Source organism: Gavialis gangeticus, unplaced genomic scaffold, assembly GCF_001723915.1.
Source record: "Gavialis gangeticus isolate Ggan-Ray unplaced genomic scaffold, GavGan_comp1, whole genome shotgun sequence".
NCBI lineage: Eukaryota > Metazoa > Chordata > Crocodylia > Gavialidae > Gavialis > Gavialis gangeticus.
In genome coordinates, this window is record NW_017729032.1 from 156,776,767 (window position 1) to 156,789,294 (window position 12,528).

At 44.3% G+C, this 12,528-nt stretch overlaps 1 protein-coding gene across 1 annotated transcript in view; it reads right to left on the bottom strand.

Annotated features, from left to right (window-relative positions):
- Positions 1-12,528, bottom strand: part of OCA2 (OCA2 melanosomal transmembrane protein) — a 481,929-nt gene that overhangs the window by 25,205 nt on the left and 444,196 nt on the right. The window lies entirely within an intron of this gene.

A 12,528-nucleotide genomic window follows, 5' to 3' on the forward strand; every position in this document is an offset into this window, starting at 1 on the left:
GTGTGTGTGTGTGTGTGTGTGTGTGTGAAAGAGAGAGAGAGAGAGAGAGATCCATGCTGTCCCACCCAGCCCCGTTCCTGGGAGCTTCAGGCTATGCGTGTCTGTGTGTGCACGTGCTTGTGCTCCCTGTCATCCCCCATCCCAGATTTCCCTAAAATTATTATGGCCACCCTAGCTACAGAGGAGAAGGATTGTGACACATAAATATATAGTGATATGGTTTGGCATGGAGATTTAAGGTGATTTCTATAGTTTGGTTGCAAATTATAAAAATCACTCCAGCTTCCTGCTAGTATTAGTTCACACCATCTCATATTAGCTTTCTATACCATGCTCACACACACACATAACACTGTTACATGTGGCCCTAAAAAGGAAAGGTTATTTAAGCAAGCCAGTTCAGTATTTGGGACAGGCAATATTACCACCTTTTAATCAGACTATACAACACGCTTGGGTATGTTCTTCAGTATTTCTGTTGTTTCTGATTTCATTACCAAAGCTTCAGGCAACTGTAATAATTAGAAAAATATAAATATGTAAAATAGCCTCAGTTCCTTCAGAAAGCTGTCGTTAGTAGCCTGTCAATATCCATTTGATAGTTCTTCAAATCTAAGGGTAGGCTACAAAGGTTACCCTAGGGGATGTATTGTATAACACAAGAGGAATATTTTATCAGCAGCACAAAACTAGTTTATGTGACATTATAATTTTCTGAAAAAACATGCATTTTTCCTGAGAGCTGTGTTAAAATCTTTTGCTTCTCATCACTACCAATAACAGTGAATTCCATTTTCATGGTCTTAATATATACATTACTACTAATTAGATCCATCAACACAGAGCTCTTGTGGTTTATACTGTAAGCATGAATCTTTAGAGATTGCTGAAATCATATTCTCTTCTATTTAGGGTCATTACTATCTGTTTGCAAATACTTAATACATCACAAACTCACTTGTTCTTCAATCATTACAGTCTATTAATTAATGGATCAGGGCTTTTAATAATGATAAGTAAAACTTCATCAAAATTTACATTAATACTTCTAATTAAAACAGATGTGATTTTGCTCTGATATGAACTTCACGTCACACTGGAAGTATGCCTGTGTTTATTTGTGGGCACATCGACACGAGATGTTTACTGCAGAGTTGCCTAAATAGCTCCACAGTAAAGTCTCAGCGTCTACACGTGCAACACTATTAAGCCACAGTAATTTAAACTAACAAATGCCACCACAGGTCAGTACTCATAAACACAAGTACTATCCTGTGACGGCATGAAGTGCACCGCGAACGCACATATAGATGTTGATGAGGCTGGCTGGGGCAGGAGGATACTGCTGCCTGCCTGCCACCCTCATGCCCCAGGCAGACCCTTTGCAGCATGTTCAGCCAAGTCACAGCAGCCCTGGGTTAGTAGACTGATCTTCCCAGAGCCGCTGCCAGCCAGGGCTGCTCCAACCTGGCTTAGTGCTGCAGTCCCAGGCACACATGCAAATGCAGCACCCGGGAGCAATAAACTCTGGTGTAATTGTGCATGTGGATGTGGCCTGTTTTTGAAAACTGAAAGCAACTATGAAAGTATTTTAACTTTATATTAATTCTCAACACAACTTAAACTAGTAAGGATATTTAAAGCTAAAATGAATATACCAGCAGTTCATAGTGATTCACCCTTGTTCCTACATTGACTTGAATTAAATGGTTTCAGTAGTTTTAATTAAATTAATCAATATTTAATAAGTAGTTAAATCATTTATTCTGCTTTATTTTGCTCTTGGCAGGGAACTTGGGAAAGGAAGATATCAGAATGCTATTGTCAAAACAGTCCTTCACACAAAATCACCTATAAAACATTTTAAGCCTCATTTAACTTTTTCCTAATGTGTTCATTTTATGTGGCTAAAACTTAGGCTAATAGAAAATTATTGTCCTGTGATACAAAGCCAATCCATCGGTTCTTTGGTAGTAGGAACAGATTCAGAGTATCCAGTACTATTACAGGATTCATTGACCCTGCCAACCAGCCAAATGCTATAAAAGGAATATGTTCCCACCCAAGAGACTGCCAACTAGGCCTAATGAGTTCTGAGTTCATGATAAGTCATACAGTACGCAAGGTTAAAGGAGAAGCTAGACTGTGGTAGACTTAAGCAATAAACACTTTAAAACATAATTTACCCTAAGACTATACATGTGCCCTTGTGGGCATATGTTGATTATTTTTTATGGTGTAATCTGCTGTGTGATAAAGTTATCAGCAACAAAAGTGATTAAGGTCAGTTACTCTTTCAGTCACGTGTCCCATTTTTAAGGGCCAGCATGCCACTATTAAAATAGTGATGCACAAAGGTGATTATCATTACATTATGAGGCAAACTGGGTGTTTCAGTTATAGAACAGAATACCACTGGAAAAGCAGTAAAGGAGGACACTGGAGTCTTGGAAGCCCTGCAGAAAATGGGCAGAGTCTGCTACCAAATCTCCATGCCCCCTGCCCTCCCCCCACCAAATCAGCTTTCTTCAGATTTAGGGATGCAAACAGGCCCACATGAGGGTTATGTACAGAAAAATACAGGAAACTGTCACCACTTCCAGAGAAGGACATGCAACATCTGAAGATTCCTAGATGGTAGATGCAAAGGTGGCGCAAGGCCTGCACAAGGCCTGCCTTCTACTGAAGGCACATTCATGTGAATTTTATTAATTTGAACAAAATAATTTAGAGTTTCATGGAATCACTTTTAATTTGCAGTTTTGAATGCACTGAAAGCAATCAAATAATGACTTGGTGGTTAAGTAATCGCTGTAATCCAACCCCACAGCTAAAGCTAATCAAAATTCATATAGCACTATTAGCATCTTCTGCACAGCTTTCAATATCACCAATTCTCCATTGTTGTACATAATAATAATACTAATAGCTGTGATTGATGATGATGATGATGATGATGTGCTGCAGAGACCTGACAGAAGCCACATGGATGGAGACAAGCAGTGGCAGAGGATTTATGACATAGATAAGCCTGAGTGATATGTCAGGAAGATTACACTGGTAGAAGCACCATGTAAGTAGGCTGCATGCCTTTCCTTTTATTCTGATATTTTTCTTAAATTAAATCTATTGTAGGAGAAACAAATATTGTTCAGCCTGTCAGCATTCACTTGCTGTGTTCCACATTTATCAGAAACTGAAATATCTGTCTACTTCATCTCAGCAGTCAAGAAAAGTTTCCCTTTGACTAAGGCACAAAAAGACAGTAGGGCCCATGAATTGCGGTCACAGTAGCAGTCTGCACTGCAAGTCTTAATTTCTCTCTTCCTACATTTGTGCACATGCACACATGCACGAGCCTTGCCTCTGGCTGCTGCCACCTCCACTCATGCTTCTCCTCCTCTCTCTCTGCTGCTTGGAGCAGCCCAACCAGGACTTGGGGGCAGCAGAAGCAGCAGCAACAGGGGAGCAGGGCTCCCCACAGCCTGTGTCACCTCTGTGCAGCCAGGGAGGGCACCCCCGTGGTGCTGCTACCAGCCCCAAATCCCAGTTGTGCTGCTTGTGACACATCCCTTTGGTATGGCTTACAGATTTCTGAGGGCTAGAAGTTTGAAAGACAATAGTCTTGGTAGAAGCAGGTAGAAGAGCCTTGTCCCTCTACATGCCAACCAAGATGGTATGATATTTGTGTATTTGCACAGGGGAAGGACACAAATTACCCCTAAATGGTAAATAATAAATGTAGTCTATGAAACATTACAATATTATATTTTCACTCACTTCATCACAAAGTTTCTCAAGGAAGGGGCCAATAGTAACATCATTTCTTTCTTGCCCACTTACAAATTGAAAGTCAATGCTGTCTTCTACATACTATCTCACTTTCAGTATAGTGTCAGATTAATAAGTATAAATTAGACTGTAAATTGTAACTTACAACTGCATTGTAGCAGTTCAAAAACACAAATACAAATTCATTTTAATATTACATTCCTTTGGCAGGATCCCCGCAAACAAAAGCTTTATCACTGGCTTTGTGCAGAACTGACCATCATTTCACTAAAAGCACATTCTGACCTAATATTTTTAGTGAGATTACTGATTCAGCCCCCATCTTAAATGCAATGAACAGATCTGATTTTAAGTAGTAGATGATCAACACTTCCTGAAAACCAGGCTTGTTTCAGATGTCTCAAGTTAGGCATCCAACTGAGATATCCCAAATCACTAATCAGTTCTTAAAAATGAATGCATTTAGGTTTTCAAGTGTCCTTTGGAGAGAATCTAATGCTTATGGGTTCAGTTACTCACAGCCATCCTAAATAGTACTCAGAGGGGTTAAAATGGTAAAACTATTGGGATAGGTATGTTAAGCTTCAGAACTTAAAAAATGCTGTACATTTTCTTGTGTACAGATGCAACAACCAGATTAGTTAAACATTTTCCAATGCTTCCAAATAGGCCACAAGTCCCACCACAGAGTCACAGCATTATCTTTAAATTATCAGGTCTGAGACTGCTCACTGTTTCTAGGATATTTACAAGATGTTTCATATCAGCTTCATATTTCTCTGAATTTGGCTTCCTCAGCTAAGGTCAAGCAGAATGTGCAGTGTGTTTAGTCCTCTAAATTTCTCCTGCAGCATTACAAAATAAGGTTTTACATGAAAGCTTTACACCAACTTCCATTACATACTAAGGTTGCATCCAGACAAGTGCAGACATGATATATGTAGCATCACAGACACATTTGTGGCACCACACACTGCACATGCAGGCATTCCCCACACTGCTACCTTGCAGTGGGGGGGAGGGGGTTACCCCAGGAGATTCCAGGGTCAAAAAAACCCGTCTTAAAAAAGAGGGGCAGAACATGTGGCTGCAGCATCCTACCAAAAACCAGAGCCTGACAAGCAAGAGCCACACTCCAGCTGCCAGCCAGGTTCCCAGCAGCAGAAGCGCTATGAATGCAGCTGTCTGAGGCCCACAGGACCCCAGATAAGGCTGCTGGGACCAGCACAGTTGCTGGCCCCAGCCTCCCTTACCCCATCTGGGGTAACCTGTTGCAAGCCAGAGTGCACATGGCACAGGCATTCCCCAGGGACAAGTAGCAACAGCACAAAGTGGGACACTGCTATTTGTCCCCAAGGAAACAAACAGCCACGCTGGTCTGGACACAGCCTAAAGGGATGAAACAATAATGCAGCCTTACTGGCTAGAACAGGGACAGGAAATTATTTCAGCTGGAGAGCTGCTTAACGAATTTTAGTGAGCTGTCAAGGGCTGCAAGGGTAGCACTGTCCCTTAACAGGTGCCCTGCTCCCTGGTCACCATCTTGGGATGGGAAGTCCTACTCCTAACCCCTGACCTTGGTCACTGGAATTTCCTCCCCTTGCCCCTGGAAGTACTTCTTTTAGGAAGGGTGTTTGCCATCTTGGAACTGGAAAAAAACAAATTATATACTAAAAATTAAATATCCACAAAAACATTTAATTTTAATTTTTTAATATTTTTGTCCTGATTTGTGTGTGTTTGCATTTTGTGTATAGAGGTGATTGCATAAGAGCTCAAAATGAAGTCATACTCTTGTATATTGTTGCGGAGGGGTCTGGAGGAGCATGGGGGAGTTTTGGGTGTATGGATGGGTGGGCATGGGGTTTATGGTGGGTGCAGAGGTGTGTGTGTGTGTGTGTGTGGATGCATGTGTATGTGGGGTGTGGGGGATGATGTGAGGGTATATGTAGATTTGGGTGGATGGGTATGAGGTTTCATGAGGGGCTGTTCAGTGTGTGGAGGGGGAGGGTGGCTGAGGGCATGAGGGGGGTCTGTTTGGGGTCTGCATAGGTGGCTGTGTGTGCTTGTATGTGGTGGGCTGTGTGGGCATAGCAGTGAGTGGAGTACCCCCGGAGGTGCATGGGTGTGGGTGTGGGGTAGGGTATGGGTGGGTGAGCTGTTTGTGGGGTGTCTGATTGTGTGGGGGAAGGTTGCGATCATGGGGTTTGTGGGGGAAGGTTTGTGGGTATGGTGGGATATGCATGGGACCCCCACATACGCCCTCCTGAGCCAGTCAGCACCTGCCCCTGCCCCACAACAGCCCATAGCCTGTGCACCGAGGTGCCTCCCCACCACTGCCAACAGCACGCAGCCCCAGCTCCACCCCGAGCCCATTCTGGACTCACTCCCACTGGAGCAGATAAGCTGGAACCTGCAGGCACAGCCCCAACCCCAGCCCACCCTGTGCCCACTCTGCACTGCCCACCTGTGGCACTTCCTGCCACCCCCTGGGCATGCAGCAGGCAGCACTACTGGCCCCAGCCCCATGGTACCAGCAACGACATGCATGTGCAGTGCCAACCCACCCTGCCCCACCCCACACCCACTCTGGATTCGCCTGCCCAGGCTGAGCAGCAGCAGCAGCACAGGACAAAAGTTGTTGCTCAGTGTGGGGCAAAAGCAGCCCCTTCCCCTCACCACTGCTGGGCTCTTTCTGCTGCAGCTGGCCAGAGCCTGCACCCAGACTGCGCTGCAGCTGCTCTGCACTGCCACCACTGCCCTGCTGGGCAGCCCAGAGGCAGCAGCAATGGCAGCAAAAATGCAGGGCAACCCAATGTAGGCTTGAGGTGACTGCAGCAGGAAGAGCCCAGCAGTGGTGAGGGGGAGGAGATGCTTCCCCTCCCCCACGCTGAGAAACAGATTCTGTTCTGCGCCACCGCTACTGCTGCTGCTTAGCTTGGGCGGGTGAGTCTGGAGCAGGCCCAAGGCAGGGTCGGTCCCTGCTTGTACTATGGGGCTGAGGCCAGTGGCAGTGGCAGTTGAAAGGAGCTGCCACCTGGGCTGCCTAGAAAGGCAATCCAGCTGCAGAGCCACCTCAGTCCCGCTGCATGCCCAGGGGCTGGCAGGACACACCACCACCAGATGGTGCCTGGGCCAGCAAGGACCAAGGGACCAGTCACAGGCCACACAAAGCCCCTCCACAGGCCAGATGTGGCCCACACAAGGTATTTTGCTCACCCCTGCTTTATAATCTGTCCTTCAGCCTTTATTATCTTCAAGTATGAATGTAAAGAAATAATGATGAAATAAGAAATGAGAACAATTTACCTGAGGTAAATATTTAAAAATTTCTGGAAAATACTTTGACTAATATATTTAACAATTTCTATGAAATCAAAATATTTTTTCAAGCTTCCCAAGGGCCTCTTTTGTCGTTTGATTTTCCCATGCAACTGCAAAGCATATGGATTTCTCTGTTAAAGACAAAAGGCCACAAATAATGCAAAATCACTCCTAATTTGTTAGAGACATTTTTTACATTCTCCTAACAACCAGCTTTTAAATTGGAGCTGCTGCAAAGTTTGTGAGTGACAAGCTTTTACACTAGTTTTTATGCTTGTAATGCCGTTAAAATTATCAAAATGCTGCATGAATGCAAGCAAAGTAGGAAATGTATTTTTAGTTTCCTCTAGCTCTATTACCAAAAAACAATTGCTAAACTCATATTATGGCTAAGCCTTATACAGCAAATGTTAGAAGGGAGGCTAAGGAGGTTTTGGGGTGTATTTTTTTTAAGTTGAGCAAGAAATTCTAGTTTACACACAAGACATATTGACAATTCAGTATAAAGAACTATTTGGTACAAGCATTTCTCATGAATTAAGGATGTAAAAATGAACCTGAAGTTCATCTTTTTCTCAGGGCATGTTTGGAAAAGGCAAGAACTTCTTTGTTTGGAGTTTTCCTTGGGTGACAGGAAAAAAAAATAGGATTCTACTTGAGACTAATGCAAGGTTTAAAAGCAAATAACATGGGGAAAATTAAACCATGAAAGCTGTATTTGACCTTGATGTAAATCAACTGAAATCAGCAGTTACAACAGTACAAGAAAGATCTGAATCAGGCCCATTTATATTTTCAGTTTTGTATACTTCTCTGTCATTGAGGTCCTGAACTGACTTCTGCATACTTTTTAATATCAATCGGGCATCTTATACACTTAAAGCTAAGAACTTGTCAGATCAGGGCCTAATTAGTTTGATCTTGGTTTAGGTCACATCAGATAAATTTGTCCTTTACTTGGGGGAGGGGGGAGAAGGAAGAGGGGAAACTGTTCACTGTTCCCAGAGCCATGCATGTTCTGCAGTTGCAGAGCTATTGCAGAATAGACACTGCACCACAGGTTTACATGACAGAATCTAACCTTTGTTTGAGAATCTAGAACATTTCTTGCCCTATCAGTTTTGCAGAAAACCATGAAAATACGAACTTAGTGTAAAAACACATGCAGTTTTGTCCGCTAAATACAATGTAGATGTTGTAAACAGTTCATTTATCACAAATAGGATGTTGCATCTGAAAATTAAAAGTAAGCATGTCATGGCAACATTATTAACAACTTCATATCTTATCACTTGAGGAGAAACAAATCCAAATGGCTTCTGTTCTCTGGCCAGAAGCCAATGGCTCCAACTAGCCTGCACTCAGATTCCAGGTCTGCCCTGACATCTTTTTTCTCAGTTGTAGATTTCCAATATGAAAATCTTTGGCACATTGACACCTCTGGGAACAGCATAACATGAACTGAACTGAATAGCAGACAATTAGCACAGGGGCTGCTTTAGGGGTGGAAGTAATTCATTTTCATATTTATTTATTCCAACCGTTTAGTCAAAAACATGATATTGCCACAATTTTTCCATTGTGCCCAAAATCCAGGGGGCATACTGCAGAACAGAGATCCAATTTGCCACAGCCGTTTATCATACAGTAACTGGAAATGGCAGTCTGCTTCAGTTCCCCTTTCCATGTAGTAACTTTACATCTTTCTTTCTTTTTTTTTCCTGTTCTTTTTTTTTTTTGGCTTTGAAAGATTTTCTAGCCTTAACTGTGATTTTTTGCTTTTCCAGACATGCACATGTATGCACATGTGTGTACACAGACACACGCACACATGTCCAATAAAAAACAGTATGAATTTGAGACTCTAATCAGGGACTGAGACACATGCATAGCAAAATTTCTGCTGCAAGTCTAAGTACCTAACCTGCATCTCTCCAGCTCATGTCTATCTTCATTTTACACTGTCTCCCACACTCCTAGTCCTCTGAATTCTTTATTTATCCACATTATTGCCCATCATCTCATACCCCACCCCTATGTAATGAAGAATATTAGGGCTTTTACTTAAATAGCTTCAATACAAGCTTTCTCAACCAGTTTTTTCAGCGTCAAATTCTAGTAGCCACTTCCATGAGCATGACCACACTTCACTGTTGCTCTTACAGGCACTTGTCCAAATGCATAACAATATTCTAGTTTTCAGCTCAAATCTGGAAAGCAATTTATCCTTTTTAGTTTCACTTGTCTATCCAGGGAACACTGACTCAGAGCCATCCACATAATTTACATATGTAGTCATTTAAGGAGTTATCTTTATGTTACTGTAAATGATTTACTGTGAGCAATTTCTTCACCATAATTGAAATGACAAGTATAAATCAGTTTTATAGTTGCAGTGTGTGCACTCTGCAATTCACACAGCAACCCTTTGTAATTGTCTTGTTATCAATATGTTGTAAATTAGACAGGTTTACTGTTTCTTGATGACATTTTTTTCAACTTAAATATGTTTTTGTTTCCCATTAATTATTTTTCTCAAAATACTGTTTCAAGATATAAGACTTTCCAGCCAGCACAGTGTCAAGTACTTCAAATCTGATTCTGGTATTTTATAAAATTTGCAGATTCTCTTCTAATATTGATATTTTTAGAATGAGAAAGTCCTTGTACAGCAACTTTATTGACTACCTAATCAAACTGAGTGTACTGTACTTAATTAACTGAGTCTTGGCAACTAAATTAAACAAGCAGCAGAGGTCACAAAAATGTACTGCTAAATTAGATACAAAGAATCTATTTAAAACTAAAACATATTATGTGTGAAAACTGAAATATGCCTTGCAAATTTGAATCAAAATATACGGGTGCTTCATACAGATTTTCATGCATTAAAATACTTTATCATTGAGCTAACAAGGCTAGGTCACATGTTCTACCAACTCACATCACAGAAATAGAAGAAATAAGTAGTTAGTTTATTTTTCTTACCCTACATATACCTATAGTCTGCTCATCAGTTCTTCTTTCTTTCCTGAGCTCATGGTTTCCTCTTGCCCACAGGATGAAGTTGCTTATCTTCAACTTCCTCCTGAAAGACGCACAGCTGGTTTGCAAAAACACAGCTCCTCCCTTACTCTACTTTTTCCCCTGGTCTCTACCAAGCCCCATTCTTCTGCCATTGCACTTTGTGCCAGGATATACTAGGTCTTCTGTGCATCTGACTGGGAGAATTCATGCCCTAAGCCTACCTAGAAAAAGTGCTCAGGCTCCTAATAAGAGTTGGTTTTCCAGCCACTAGGCTTGTTGAATGAAGTAAAATCCCATCAGGAAGCACCACATTGGATTAAAAATCTTGCCAGGGTCATGCCAGGATCAGACCAAAAATACTAAGTAAGGGAGAGAGCTGCACAAAGCTGGAACTTGCGAAGAGCTCCTAAGTCCTAAACCTAGCTTTGGGTCAAAACCTAAAAGTCACATTGTGCCTCCAGTTAAGTGGCTGATTAGCCAGTTACATGTCTGTTCACCTCTTTGATACTTTTTCTTCTGGAAGCCATCCTATGCCTTCTACTGTTGAACCTGCCTTGGCTCACCATGGCTAAGCAAACAGCACACCTGCTGAATCAGAGACAAAGCTAATAACAAAACACTAAGGAAAAGTACATTTTGGTGGGAAACAGAACTGAAAATTCACCAAAAAAATTACTTTAAAAAACCCCACATTATTAACTGCTGTCCAGTAGAGACACATGGGTTCACACCCGTTGTGCCAAAGACCTGGACCCAGACTCCCCCAGCGAAGAGCCAGGAGGTAAGAGCCAGGCCAAGAGAGAGGGTGGGTGAGTGCAGGAGCACTTATAGGGGGATAAGGGAGTGTGTGTGTGTGTGGGTGTGTGGGCATGTGGGGCCATGCCGGCTGACTGCAGCCCAGGAGGGGAACACCCCCCCCGGTCCCTACTTAGCTGAGCCCCCCAGGGAGGGGAAGAGTCCCAGGGAAGGGAGGGGGAGAGGAGACTCACCGGGCCACCCCTGAGTAACTGGGCCCATGCCATCCCGAGGTCACGAAGTCGCGTAGGATTGCACGGGATCTCGCGGGACTCTCCAGGAACCCCTCATGGTTTTTCAACTAGCCCCAGCCATGGGACAGTCTCCTGGGCCTGTTCTCCAGCAGATACACACAGGTTCATGCCCGTTATGCCCCTAGTAGCCAAAGACCGGGCCCCAGACCCCCCGCAGTGAAAAGCCAGGAGGTAAGAGCCAGGCTAAGAGACAGGGCAGGTGAATGCAGGGGGCTTATAGGGGGCTGAGGGAGAGTGTGTGTGTGTGTGTGTGTGTGTGTGTGTGTGTGTGTGTGTGTGTGAGCATTTGTGTGCATGCATGTGGGGCCATGCCGGGTGGGATGCACTGGCTGAGTGGAGCCTGGGACGGGAATGCCCACCTTCCCTGGCTCCCTACTTAGCTTTTCCCCCCAGGGAGGGGAACAGGGGAAGAAACCCTGGGAAGGGAGGGGAGAGGAGACTCATTGCCCCCCCACAAGGTAACTGGGCCCCGTGTCATCCCCCAAGGTCTCACTAAGTCCTGCAGGATCTCACGGAAGCTCGCAGGACTCCGCAGGAACCCCCCACAGTTTTTAAACTAGGCCCAGCTGCAGGCCACTCTCTTGGGCCTGCTCCCTGGTGGAGACACACAGGTTCATGCCTGTTGTGCCCCCAGGAGCCAAAGACCGAAACCTGGACCCCCCCCAGCAAAGATCCAGGAGGTAAGAGCTGGGCCGAGAGAGAGGGTGGGTGAGCGCAGAGGCACTCATAGGGGGCTGAGGGAGTGTGCGTGTGGACATGCATGCAGGGCTGTGCCGGGACACGCCGGCTGAGTGGAACGCGGGAGGTAAACAGCCCCTCCCCCAAGTCCCTACTTATCTGAGCCCCCCCAGGGAGTCCCATGACTGGAGCCATGCAAACAGAGCACACAAACAGGTGCAGCCTGACTAGGGCACGACAGTTTGAATGACAGTTCACATGGAGGGGCATGCAGAAGGCACACAGAGGGCTGGTCCAAGCAAGCGGTCTGAGCCCACAGGCCTAAAAAGCAGCTGCTGAGACCAGGTAAGTACAAGAAGTAACTCATAGCCATGGCAGTGACCTGCTGTGCCCATCAGCTTCAGCTTCCTCACACCGAGACCTCCACCCAGACAGAGCCTGCAGTCCTGGCCCTGGACTGCAGAGGATGCCTGGTGCGGCTGCTGACACCCAAGCATGGGAGCACCCCCACTTGTGAGATGTGCGTCTTAGTGGAGTTCCTGGAGGGCTGAGTGGATGTCCAGAGCAGATGCCATCTGTAAGGGTATAGGAATGGAACTGTTACTGAAGTTAGAAAGTGATCAAAACTTAGTTTAAATGCTCAGCAGAGCATCTTCCC